We start from the raw sequence: 15,569 nt of genomic DNA on the forward strand, positions 1-15,569 counted from the left end.
CATAACTACCTACAGAAACATCTTATCGTCGAACCATATTGACGAGATGTTAGTTCTAGTGGCATAGGCTGGGTTTAGGAAGGTTTTAAAAGATGCTGGATGATGAAAAAAACATTCACTCGACATTCTCATATGTATGCCATTCTAAGCTAAAGGAGGGACAAATTTGGGTACTAATCATCTTAAAATTATATAAGTTCAATAAATAATATTTTAGTATATCAATAATTATTGAATGACTTTATATTCAGTTTAAACTTACAGAGATAATTACTATTCGAAATCGAAATTATTAGGTAAGTAAATTATTATTTTCTATAACTTATAAATTTATCTAAACTACTTATAATTTAAGGGATTTTGAAGACCCCTATCATGGCCATGTTAAAATCAGTAGCATTAGGAATATAACTTAGAAACCACATTACTTACGACTTTGATATTGTATCACTGTTTATTACATATATTTACATGAAACAGACTAGAATCTTCCTGAAAACTACCAGAACTATAAAAATATAAAACATTTCAAAAGACAAAATGTACTAAATTTCTTTTATTTTTAACATATTTTCTTAAGACCTAATTAAATTAATCTATTCTATTTTTTACATTATGTATACATGTAACTTCAGTAAAAACTTTTAAAGCAATATGTCAATTATATCCTCAGTAAAATTGTACCTAAACCTAAACAAGTGAAACAGCCGAAAGCAAAACATTTAGATGATTCTAAAGAAATATTTGTCTTAAAATCCTCCTGGATCGTATTGAGAGTCGTATAATTCATCTACTTCTAGTCTTTTTCTTCTTCTGGCAATCCTGCCTTCTTTAGTTCCTTCTTGTGATGTTCGACAAACTTTATGAAGACGAATTTCACGAGTTTTTTTAGTGCTTCAATAGTGTTTATGCCACATTCTACATTTACAAATTCTTTCAAAACTGGCAATCACCCTAAATTACCAAAATAAAATGTAAAAATGGCATCACAACACTCCTATTTCTACAGCTTTTAGGAATCCTACTCCAAACTGTAATATTCAAAACTCATTCACATTCTGAGTGTTGCAATGGGGGTACTTTTCAGAAAACATGTCAACCAACATGCATGAAATGTGTGCTACCAACAATGATCTTTTTTAATTTTTACTTTTAATGCAGTACAGTACAACATGCATGGACATACCTTGCGATTTTAAACAACACACCGCTAATCTGACCGTGATAAAGACGTGCAGACTACTTTTTGAAAGTAATACAACAAATGCTTAGAAACAATTTTATTAAATATGTTTCGTCTCAAACTGTGTAAAAACAAGTGGAAACAATATTTTAGTAAGAAAAAAATGTTTTTACTATAGACCCTTTAACTCTCCTTAATATACAGGGTGCTTTGTGAGGGGTTGAAACTTGATAAAATGATGGTGAACACTTATTTTCATTTATATAATTTTTTTCTATAGCAACAAAATTATTTTAGTTATTACAGGTATAATATTAATCTAAATCCAAGTGTATATTTTTTTCATTATTGGATGTGGCGACACAGTTGTTTGTAATCATAATATTTTATTCAATCCACGAACAGTTTTTTTTTTATATACAAAACACGTATAAAAGACAGGCAGACGGTAAAGAAGTGATTTAGGACATATGCCTATACGATATTTCGGCTGGGGTTTTAGGAACCGTTGTTAAATAGATTGTAATATTAAATAGCTTATTATTTGCACAGAGGATGAGAATTTGCAATAGCAGCTAGTAAATTCTGTGTTTAGAATAATATTGCTTATTCATTTCTTCTTTGTAAATTAGTTTAAATTCTGTCAAATATAAAGTTAAGTAGTTAAAATTATAAAATATATACATTGCAGATTGTAGATTTTCTCATAATTGTTTTTAATAATCACGATCAACAAGTTGTTTTCTCGTGGAAGAGCCAGAAGTTTAATTAATTAATTAAATGTAGTAAAATGTTCCATGATCCTCCAGAATGTTCGCCACTAATTTCTAACATAACACAACCTTATAGTAGAACACTACTTACCTCTAAATGTAAAGTTTCCACCGGAGTGCGAATGATCAGCTCTGTTAATCCGCACCACTTTCGAGACATAGTAACGAATACAGTTATATAACTGGTGGAAAACCTTGAATAATCGTCTAAATGTTACTGTATCGTTAAGAAAAGACGTCATCATCCAGTAAGAAAAATGCAGGGTTTAAATGTTACAAAAAATTTACTGATTATTTTTAATACGACATAGTGACCTTTAGATTTAAAAATAACCAGAGGAAATATCTATCGTATAACACATGTCACAAAACCTTGACATCAAAGCGAAAGACAATAATGCAAGCCAAAGGTGATTAATGAGCTTTTTACTTAGTTTTTACTATAATAAAAACTAAGGTGTATTATATGATGTTATGTGATTCTCTTAGTTTAGGGGCTCAGATCCATTGTTAAGGATAATGCGACAGCTGATTAGATGTGCGCTGTAATGAACCGCAGTTCACCTCCTTCCAGATAATTCAACCATAAATAGTTCTTATCTTCCATGCCAGAAAAATTTTTAAGCAGATAATGAAAGCTTTAGTAGAAAATATTTACATATAAATGAATATTCTAGTGATTTGGTACTTGATCTCGACTGTTCGTGGCATAAACTGGGATGCATGTCCCTGAATGGATTCTTTTATCTTTTCTAACTATATTTATGGTGGGTCTTAGATGTTGAACACTTTTTAGTACTGCTCTTGACCTTATAGAATAAGAAAGCAGCATCTAGGCAGTTTTTTGCAAACATCTGGAAGCAGTTGTATGTAGGAAGTTACTGGTGCAGTAAAGATGTTGAGTTGATCACTACTAAATATGATGTCCGATGCTGGTGATTCGAAAGCGTACAATGAATTTTGTAGTGCTATGCATTATATGATGATGTTGAAACTAGAAAAGCTGAATGTGTTCAAAACAAAATTCTACTAAATGGACGAAACAGACGGGGTTGGAGATCTATAAAGTCGTAGTTATAAATACTTGGTAATGCAAAATGTACTTATAAATTCAAATATGGCAAATAAAATCTACAAGTGCCACTTTTAAATGTTAAACTAAAAGTATTACTTGTCACTTTCCTGTCAAAATAAACAATACTTTACTACAATAATATGAGTTGGGTCTGGTAGTTCAAAAGTTCTTTAGAATGTTTCCTAAGAACTTAAGGACTTAAAACACTTTAAAATGACTTCGATTAACGTTGACGTCAACTAATACAGCAGTGTCACCTAATTGGTTGATCATTGCAGCAGTAGTTACAAAAATAAAGATTTAGATCAAAGTAATGCTCGAAGAAGAATCATTCTACTCGTGAACTCGTCTAAAACACGGGATTAACCATATTATCAAGAAACTTATAAACACGACAACGTGGTCTCGTCAGTATGACATCACCACAGCTTAATTTGTATTAATCTGGCAAATAAAACATAATCATAGGTAAGTTACTTTATTATTTACAAATTACTTTATAATTAATTCAAAATAAATGCTTCAAATTAAAGGGTTAATATATAATAAGAAATATTTAAATTTTACTTACGAATAAGGCACGCAAGTTTGTAACCGGCGAGCTGTCGAACCATGGTTGAGACGAATACAACCGTTACTATCAGATAGATAGTAAAGGTGGTGGAAAACACAGTCTAATAAATACATCAAACCTTCACGTACAATAATATTAATAACTAGTCATATTGAGACACTTATCTTCTGCCAAGGTCATGAAGCTGCAGTCTGGGCAGAATATTTCAGTTTACTGTCATCGAATGAGAAATCAAAACACTCGCTTTGCCTAAATACTGAAAATACCTAGCGTAAGTATCGCTAAGCGATTCAAGAAAATTTTAACTAATAACCACAATCATTATTTCCATTAAAAGTTTTAATTATTCATATAAAACCAGTGGTAAAAGATCTTTAAGGCACAGTCCTTTATCATAAATATTTTGAAGGTAAAACTTGTAACGTAAAATAGTAACTAAGCAACGATGAAATTCTGTAGACTTTTGTACCGAAAAATAACTTTCAAATTCACTTCTGATGTAAAACATTTACGATGCCACAGTTGTTTGATTCGTTGCCCTAGAAAGAAAACATATGCATACGTAAAATTCATAATCATATATAGGCCATAAAGCGTCTACGTTTACACTTTGTCATCTAACTCTGGTTTAAAATATTACTGCTTGTATAGTAGGTTCTGCTCTCCCACCCCAATAAGAATATATATACATATATTTGCTTGAGAATAGTATACCGATTAATAAAATTTACTTATGGCGCTTGTCACCTACTCCTTGAACCACGAGAAAAATGCTCTTCCACTTGCAAGGAAACTAACCACTATCATACACATCGTGTGTAAAAGTTTACAGCTTTGTTTATCACGCTGTGTTTTATATAATATTTAGTGTTTAAATAATATCTATAAAGCAATCAATGGTTTAGCTTTTTCAAAACATTGCAATATGTGAAACGGTTCGATAGTAAATTTTTATTTACCAACTGTATTACTTTACTGAACAAACACTGCATGCTTAATAATTTTAATATTATAAATGAGATTGCGTGAATAAAATTTTTTTAATTGTGTTTGGATATTCGAATATTTGTATATTGTGGGTGTTTGTATGTTTGATACTCAATCATGCTAAATCTAATGGGAGGAGTTGAACAATACTTGGCATTATATTGATTATAATTATGAGAGACACATATGCAAAGTTTTATTCTAAAAGCAATATATTTAAATGTTATTCCAGAATGTTGTACTTGCATAAAAATACAACATATCTGCCCTTCAGTGCTGCAAATAGTTATGGCAGTACTGCCATTTATCTTGTACAAGAAATGGATGCATGGACAAATGAAAACCATTTTAAATTATTAAAAATTTTAGAAATTAGTTTATTTCGATATTTCTGTATAGAATATATTCAGGGTAGAGGAATAAACGGAGGGAGTCGACACTCCCCTGATTCAACGTTTATATATACGAATCATTCGCTCTTTGACTTCAATTTTTAGGAACAAACAAGCGCAGTACCATTGACCACAAAAGGAATTACAAAGCCATGCATCAGACACAAAGTGCAATGTATGAGGACAGAAAACGACTAGATGTAATGGGTAGTTTTTCAATAAAGAGACATACGATTCTGATTAGGTATACAAAATTGTACATAACTCCTGTCAAGACAGGACCAAGAAGATAGGATGGTACAGCAAACAGAGATCAAAAAGCAAGGAAATTCAGTGCATTTATTGCAGAAGGTGTATCTATAATTCTGATGAACGAATACCGAGGATAGATGCAAAAACAGAGAGCTGCATGGCTGCAAAGTAGGCGAAAGACGCATTTTCAACTGCATGCTATATATATATATATATATATATATATATATATATATATATATATATATATATATATATATATATATATCCCCAGTTAAATCACCACATCCTGACACGCAACACCAACGTTTTAATAACGCAAATTGGAAACTGGAATATTTGCATTATTTATCATTGAGGGGACTATAATATCGGAGGAATTAATATTAACTACAGTTTTATACCTTTTACATTTTGAAATTCCTCTTACACCCAAATATTTAGAAAATGAAACAGTTACTAACATATCAGAGTTTTTGACATATAAGGGATATTTTCTCAATCTAGAAGTACGCTTATATTATGTTCATAGTATTGGAAACTAATGCTTTCTGGCTTTACCACGTGAAGGTTCACTTCTGGCTAGTCTATATCTGCCACTATAACTTGTACTGGGTACAACAAAGTACGATGTGCTACTTAGATCTGCCCAACCCAAGAAACAAATCTACAGTGGGGAGTTATAAGTGGGTATAGAAGGAATGGTCGACATTTACTGCAGAGAATAACTGTTGGGGTGTTGTAGCTTCTTAATGTTTTTTTTTTTTTCAGTTTAAGAGAATATTATGTATATTATACGACTTGATAATGCAGATAGCAAACAAATGCTGTTATTGAAATTTTACTCCAGATTTGACAAGTTAATTTCAACCATTTAGTGCATTGGAAATACTTTTCGAAGAACATTATAAAACTTACATGAGTAAAACGAACTTTCAAAACTTGCACGTAATATACTCTAAACTGGCTTGTTTTTTTTTACATCATGACATAGTTTTCCCATCATAGTTTGATACCGGGGCATGTATAAAAGAGCCATTTGTTCACAAACAAAGTCCGAAAAACATTTTTATCTCGCAAAACTCATTACAAAAGATTATTTTCATATGTTGCATGAACTAGGCGATTGTGACTATAGTAGGCTTCTTACTAAAACTCAATGTTTGCACTTGAAATATATTAGACTAAAATTAGGCCAAAATATCCAGAAATAGATACTTTTCGATTAAATAAGGTTTCAGAGACCCATTTACGTACTTATTTCCTTGGTCGAGGCAATCAGGTAAATTCAATTTTGACAACTTACATATATTAGATACGAAGTGAATTTAAAACCGCCAGAAGTAGACGTAAACGTGTGAATAAACCCACATAATATTTACAAACAATACACCTTAGGACATTGATAGTAACTGTTTTGTGCTTTTAAAGCATGTTGTTTCAATTAATACGGTTTTCGAGTTACAAAATGGCAGTTAGAGTTAGAGCAGAATATTCACCGGAAAAAACAAACAACGCCTGTAACTTCTCATGTCTGCGCCCTTATATTAGAGGTAATTCTCGCCACACTGTTAATCTTGGTATTATTACTATGGATGGTTACAGCATATCTCTGCGTAAAAATTACTCTTTAGCTGTGTTTATTTGAGAATGCGATTTCCTAACAACGTTAAAATTAAATCATAAAAGTGACGTCCATATTACGTATCACGTTCACTAAGTGTAATTAATAAATTAATATTATATACACACACTCCAGAAGTTAGAATATTTTAGCCTTCAACTTAATTGAAAACTTTCTCAACACGGTCTTGTAATGTAATAATAGTACCTTTTGAGTTGCAGGCAACCCCAACCGATTGTTAGTGCTTTTATTTAGTTATTGTTTCTTATTAGTACGGCCTGTCGATCGTATAAGGAAGAAGCGTTTACTCCATAAACATATAACAAGTATGGGCACCAATGTTTATCAGTAGCAACGGGTCCACATTTGTGATATTGATATTGTATAATGATATTTTATACTCACAGTGAAGGCCTGTTCAAGCGCGCGCATTATTTCACGCATAATAGTATAATAACCTACGTTCACAGGTCCGTTTATGGACGAACATGTTTAAAACCACATGACAGTTCATTGATAATATTATTGTAGGCGAGGCCTACCGACCCGTGAGAAGTGTAGGTGTTTTTGAGCTGTCTAGCGCCTGTGATAAGCTTTCTAAAATTCCACATTCAGTCATTCTACATCCGGCACGAGGCGCAAAGATGTTTTCAAGCACAATTTTACGTATTCCGATGAGTGGAGTTGTCCCTTGGAGTCGTAAGGATCATAAGTATCTGCTATAATCACATACAAATGTAATGATCTAGTTTATTCACTTCAATCGGTTTTGTAAACTTGAATAGCCATATGTTTATAAATATGTTCTGATGTTGTTATTGATAATTGTGATATGTTTTAATCTCAACATTCATATCCAACATCTCCTAGCTGTATCAAGTTGGCAAGTTTGCGATTACTAAAATATAACCTAAACAAGTAAGTCCGCCTGGTCAAACTCTCCGTAGTGTTGTAAAATAAATAATATACCAAATAAATTGTTCTGAAAATATTGATACCTTACCAGTAAGTATTCTCTGTTGCGTTGTATTGGAGGGAATGGATGTAATAGAATAAATTTAGGTCTAAGATTATTTAGCATTAAATGTAACGAAAATCAAGGTTTTAATTTGTGAATAAGCCCTTCCAAGAGAAGGTAAGTCTATTGTGCAATAAAACATGTCTACGGCATTAAAGTTGCCTCAGACAGTACTTAATTTGTCTTACTCTTTTATTTCATAAACTATATTACATTCATAATAAAAGCTTATTTATTGTTTCAATATTGAATAAGGAAATACTAAAATACAAATATTAACACCCTGCTTAATTATTAAATAAACCCCAATCCTCTTTATTTTATTCAATCTCTTCTCTCTTTTTTTATTCCTGAATACAAAAGCGAGGCAAGTTTACGTGCATATTTTTTCCAAATAGAGCACCACTCCATTGTGCGGTACAATTTATTTATATGGTCTTTTGTCCGTAGCACAGACAGGGGTGCCAAATGTTGTCAGTAAATCTGTTTCTCCCTCTCTCTCCACTTAAACTAACTAACATATTAATCTTTTACGCTTTTTGATTAATTCACATATATAAATTAATCTACCTATTTAAAAGTAACTAGTTGTAAAATAGTTTTTACAAAATGTTCTTCAATCCAATATATGATCAGTTTAGAACGAGAGCTACGATTAGTCCATTTCAGTAATTTGGAATTGGACATTGAAATTAACGCATGATTCGCGATGAAAACTATAATATTTATATATTTGTATCTAAATTGCATCAGATAATATGAAGAATAATTAGTTACTGGCTATAAACTTTAGGTAAAGAGTGTGCCAAATAATGAATTAATTTGAATGAAATACAAAACAGCTTTTGACAATGAGAATAAAATAATAAATAACAATGAACAATTTTAAGTATAGAACTTCTTTCACTTTTAGTGATGTTTTTATTTTGTCCCAACCCCAAATTAGACGATCATCTCTCTGATCAGTGACATTAAACCAATATTGGTCACAAAGAATCAAAATTGTAAAATAATCCAAGAACCTAGCTTGTAATATTTGAAATATCTTCAATAAACAAGTTAAGGAATAGTGTTAGTCACAACTTTAAAACTCACACATCCACATCCATGAATTATATCCGAATCGTTGTATCCAGTATTTGATCAGTCTGTATGTTAGTGAATTAAATGTAATGATGAGAAACCCTGTGGTTAGTAAAAAATAAAGAACTCAAAGTATCAAAAAATACAAGGCATTAGGCATATGTTTGTAGGGACAAATGGAATTTAACTGTTTTATATAAAATTAACATTTTATTGCTTAGTTATATATCATAAAGGTTATATAATAGGCCTAGAATGGTTGTTGTAAATTACTAGACCTGTGCAACTGTACAAGCTCGTATTTAAATTATTTCAAATAACTTATACGTTAAATTACTAGAGGTAAAACTGAACAAGAAGTATCTGCATCCTATTCATGGTTTTATAAAATGCTCAAAATAATTAATATGTGTGCAAGGATTTTATATGAAATTTATGCAAATTACAAATATATATATATATATATATATATATATATATATATATATATACATTAGAATCGATGTAAAAAGTTCCGAAAACATGGGTGAAATTTGTTATTCACGATAGAGGCTTGTGAAAAAAAACAAGATTTTCCGGACATCTGCCATTGTTCAGAGATACAAGAAATAAGTAACACTACTTAACAAGATCTACAATCTAATCTCTTATTTAAGTAAATAACTAACCTAAGACATAGTTACAAACTATGTAAGAAAAACAAATCAAACGAGAGCTTTATAACACATGTCATCTGAATAATATTTTTAGAATTAACAAAGCAGGAATATAAGTGATCTTATTCCATAAAAAGTGTATTGCTAAAGTTCTTTACTTGTTTAAAATATTTTTTATGATATCACTATTTATGTTTAAATTTTACAAGTATATCTTTTTACTATTGCATACATTTTACTTATAGTTATTTCACTTTATAAACTTTTCAATGAAATTAGATAAAATGTTTGCTATATATTTTTACACTATACTGTCAATAAACCAGGAAATGATTTTGGATATCTTAAACTGAAAAATAGCCCTAAGGTAGTTTTATCCCCATTGAATTGTGCGATCAAGTGTAAAGCCATCGGAAGACCGAAGAAAGTACGTCGTGGACACCCAAAACTACTTACACTAAAAACTAAAAAAATGGTGTTGTTGAGAGGAAGCGTACAATGTGACCAATTTCCCAGGTTTCGATACACCATTCTACTCTAATCACCGCTACCTTAACAGAGAGCAGGGCTTCAATAACCTCGTTGCTCTCTACGCCCTCGAAATTTCTAGTAGATGACGGAATCCAAGTGGCCGAATCAAAATAAAAGTCGCTTAAGTATACATATTTAAACTATACTGTCAAAAGACCACCAAGAAATTTACTTTTAATCTCTTAATATGAAAAGTAGTCCTAAAGTAAATTTATGCTCATTGAACTATGCGATCAAATGTAAAGCCATCGAAGACCAAAGAAAGCACGTCATGGACGCCCAAAACTACTTACACTAAAAACTAAAGTGTCAAGCTAATCAATAAGCTCCCTGGAGAGATCAAACAATTGAATGACCAAATAAAATTTAAAACTCGACTAAGACATCTTTTTGTGTCCAGGGTGTTTTACTCAGTTGACGAGTTTATGGAGATCCGCTGGGACGAAATTCAAAACTAACACGATCAATCTTCTGGTTTTGGTGTGACAGTGGCAGGATTGTCTGGTGAGAATGAAGATGAGAGTGAATGAGAGAAACATGTGACTGTGTGCGTGAGTGAATGAATTGTAGGCCTAGCTTTTTATTATTTAAATATTTATTTATGTCGTTTTTATTATCTAAATATTTATTTATGACTTTTGTATGGTATTTTATAATGGTTACCGCAATAAAGTGATATTATTATTATTATTATTATTACTAATAAAATGGTTTGAGAGAAAGCGTACAAAGTGACCAATTTACCATGAATAGAAATCAAAGTAGCTTGGCGAGCGGCCGGAGGCATAGTATACATTGTATTACGTAGCATGCTGTGGTGTCGCTTGTTACAAACACTATAGTTGCGTTGGGACTAGTAGTCTGTCACCTTGTGATTAACAAAGAAGTTAATGGTTAGGCTGTTATTTTTAATAAACATTTGTCTACTCTGAACTGACATATTCAATAATACAGGGCAGCGGTAAATATTATGCGCTGTAGAGGAACAATAGGTACACCATTGAGGCTAAGCAGAATAGAACATACTTAACTTATTGTATTTTTAAGAGCTAAGTTTTGTTTGGGGAATACTTAATTTCTTCAATGAGTGGCTTCCGAAAAAAGACTGTAGGCAAACATCTACAAGTTTCATCGTCAAACTTTCTAAGGACGTGCGAAGTGAGAAACAAACGCTGTTTTGAGATATCACGGACTAAAGATTTTGGGGCTTGAGCATTTTCATTGTAAGATTTGGATAAAGCGCGCATATTTTCCATTGAAGGGGCGTTAGTTTTAAGCAAATTTTATATATTTTTAACATAAAGTGTGATGAGCAATTATGAATTATGGTAATGTTTCAAATTGTTTGCCAAGCTACATAATAATTAGCATTGGTAAGCGGCAAAGATTTGATCATATCTAGCGGCTCATTACACAGGCAAGACAATAGGTAAGTGAACCTTTCCACGTTAAAAATACTCTCATTTTTATTCATAGTATTTTCAAACAAAATGTAAAATGCAACTCAATTTTTGGTCGGTAATTGAAAGTAGATAGATTCAGTTTCAGGAATTTCACGGAGGGTGAAGAGGTTTTAACTGGTTGAGATGGGCTCAAGTTACTCTGGTCAGCTCAGTCGTTAACAGGTGGCAACAATATATTATTAATATAGGTTTAAATTGACACAAAACAATTGTAAATAGCTTCTTATAGTTTTATAAATTCTTGGCCATCTTGGGGGTTTTGTATCTTCATTGTTGCCGTCAGGGAGAGATGCAGTGCTATAATATAAATTTTAGAAACAAATTTCTCAAGCTCGGTATATTTATTATTAGTGATAAGTCATCAAAATTTAAGCTTAGATAACTGGTGTTCTATGAGGGTCACCGTGGCTGCTAAAGCCGCAAATTGACCCTTAACACTATCCAGACGAGATTATATGCGATCAGCTTGCCGCATAAACATCGTTTTGAACATCATTCTAAGTTTTGTACAAGTGTGCCTAACAGTGGAATTTCAAGTAGAATCAGGATATTGGTATAAACATGAAACTTTCTGTTACTACAACACGTGCAACCAGAGAATGCTCAGTTATATTTTTTTTGGCAATAAAAAATGTCCACACCAAGTTTAATACTAATTATGATCAGTTATTAAAACTTTTTATCGGTCTACAGTTCCGTTTAAAAGCAAATGTGAACATTTAATTTTAAACTGAACTATAGACTGATAAAGAAATACTGAGCATTATCTAAAAAGAACTAAAAGGTTGCTTAATTAGTTTTCAAAAGATTTAAAACCTATCCGGCTCATAAGGTAAAAAGTTATGTGAAGCCATTAAGAGCAGTGGACTGTATCAAAGAAATAAATAAATAATTTAAAGCGAATATTTTGGAGTAAGTAACACTAGCATTAGGTGAGGCTGTAAGTGAACCGCATTGTAATTTAATTTTTTTTTTAGTTCAAAATCGAAAGCAAATAGACAAAAATATAATATTACTGAAACTTTGATAACTATATGAGCGGTAATTGAAATAAACTCCAATCCTCTTTATTTTATTTAACCTGTTCACTATCTTTTTATTTTTAAATACAAAAGCTAGCCAAGTTTATATACATATTGTTTCCAAATAGATTAAAACTCCATTGTGCGGTGCAATTTATTTCTAAGGTCTTTTTTGTCCGGAGCAACTACAAGGGTGCCAAATGTCAGTATATATGTTCCTCCCTCTCTTTCCACTTAAACTAGCCAACAGAATTTTTTATGTAGGCTACCGTTTTATTATAACATATCCTAGAGAATAAACCTATTTGAAAGTACCTAGTTAATAAACAGTTTTTTTTTCAATCTATGAGCAGTTTAGAATAAGAGGTATGAGTAGCCAATTACTGAAGTCCATTGGAATTGGACATTACAACTAACTTATGATTCGGGATGAAAACTAGGTTACCAAAATATATTTGTATTTAATTTCAATCTGATAATAATGACGAATAAGACCAGCTAGCTTGTTATTGGCTCTAAAAGTTAGTGAAAGAGCGTGCCGTATAATATTTGAATGAAATACAATACAGCCTTAGAAAATGAGTATAAGATAAAAATACTACAATGTATCAATTTTTAATAAATAATTTATTTCAGGTTTAGAAATATTGTATTATATAAGAACTTATACTACTTATTAAGGACCACAAATGCCGTGATCATCCCTCTGATCTGTTACATTTAACCAATATTAGTCTAAAAGAATCAAAACGGTAAAATTATCCAAGACACTAGCTTGTAATACTTGCAGATACATCTTTAATTAAAAAAGGCTCAGGATTAGTATTAGTTATACATTTTAAACTCATACGTTATTCCACATCATTAATGCTACCAGAATTCGTTATATCCAGTATTTTAAAAAGTTTTATGTCAGTGAATTAACTTTAATGATGAGTGCGCAATAAAACTAAAATACTGTATCAGAATCATGTATGCGAAAAAAACCTGAATGGTTAGTTAAGAATAAAGAACAATTATCAACACCTGTGAAAGTACACGGTATTAAACACATTTGTTTGTCCAAATTAAATGTGATTTTTTGTTTACGGTTGATTTTCTTTTATTATATGGCTATACAACTCATACTTCAGACGTATTGGTCCAGTAGAAAATTGCCACTGTATTTAAATAATCTCCAATAACTTACAAGTTAAATTACTTGAGGAACATTATAGTTATCCTGAATTAAACAGGTCAAATTAAAACTGAACATGAAGCATCTGCTTACTATTCATGGCCTCTTAAAAACTTCAAAGTATGTAATACGAGTAGGAGAATGTTGTACGAAATAATTGAAGATAAGAAATATATCCGTGCCAGGAATCGATTTAAAACATATTGAAAACATGGGCGTAGTTCTAATGATATTTTAAAATACTTTTATTTTGAAATATTTTCTTTAATTTATACATTGGTCTTGCAGTATTGCTCACTGCTAACACTACACAAAACCCTTGCTTTTTAAGATTTAATTATATTTTCTTAGCCGCTTCTATCACAAATGTATGTAAACAAGTAAATTAACATATTATTGGAAAACTACATACCGGTCGAACGACTTTTATCTACATTCATAAAATGAGTATAAATTCCAATAACCCAATTCTATATATATACATATATAATTTCAATAAACATTGAATCACAAAAAGTACTTGCTCCGCCGGGACTCGAACCCGGATCTCTCACTTGCCGGATAAATGTGCTACTATTACACCACAGAGCCATAACTTTTAAAAGACATTAAAAAAACTTTATATGTAAATTTAAAGAAAACATAAGGGCATCCTACTTGCACTATAATTTATTCTCTATCTTCATTATTGCTCACCTATTCAAAGTTGCAGGATCCCGTATTCCAACCACGCACCGCCAGCCAATAATTTTGTATTGTCAATGTTTACTGAAATTAAATTAGGCTATTGACAATTATACAGATTTATATATATATATATATATATATATATATATATATATATATATATATATATATATAGGGTTATATTAAACGAAAATTATCGTTCTGGCAATCTCATAAAATGAAGAGGACCAAGTCACGATTCATAAAGCCAAAGGTGCTCTGAACATAACCTTCTATATTTTGCGAGATTCTCAGAGTAACGCAATTTCTTTACTTTAAAATATTTTTTACTTATAATCATAATTATGACTTGTAATGTACTTAGCATCACGTACGTTAATTCGCTTGTTCTTAAAATTAATTCGTCGCAGTCACAGATTATTATAACAAATTTTTGTTTCCTGAAAATAATATCAGTTCGTGGATCATAATTCAAATTACAAGTTTGATTGGAAATTCCCTTTGCCTTTTTTTCCTAGCGTAGATTTATTAACTCCATTGAGGTAACACCTTATAACTACTACTTATACTACACTATAACTTTATAACTATAACTAACTAGTAACAAACAAAATTTAAAATGATTTGTACTTTTGATCATTCTTTTGTTGGTAAATATATTTGACTTTATATTACATTCACGATACTGTTGAGAACTACAATATTTGGATACTTAATAATTTACTTTAGCAATATAAACTTGTTTAGTCAAAGAAAAATCTACAGAATACAAGTGTCCTTAGCGTTCTTTAACTGTTTGTGACAGAGAAAATATAAAACAGAAAATTAATGGTATTCTTCTTTTATTTTATAATGCCCAGAAGAGTTATGTCACAATTATTTGTTCTATTTTTAGTTTACGATAGGAAATAATAAAATTTTTCATATTAAAGATATTCGATACAAGTTCAGAAAACAATGTTCATAACACGCCGTTAAACATGATAACTTGTCTGATGTGATAGCTCAATAGAATTTAAATATCGTATGAATTGTTCTAAGTGTTTTAAACATGTTAAAACATATTATATGA

The sequence above is a fragment of the Homalodisca vitripennis genome, chromosome 2 (genome assembly GCF_021130785.1).
Source record: "Homalodisca vitripennis isolate AUS2020 chromosome 2, UT_GWSS_2.1, whole genome shotgun sequence".
NCBI lineage: Eukaryota > Metazoa > Arthropoda > Insecta > Hemiptera > Cicadellidae > Homalodisca > Homalodisca vitripennis.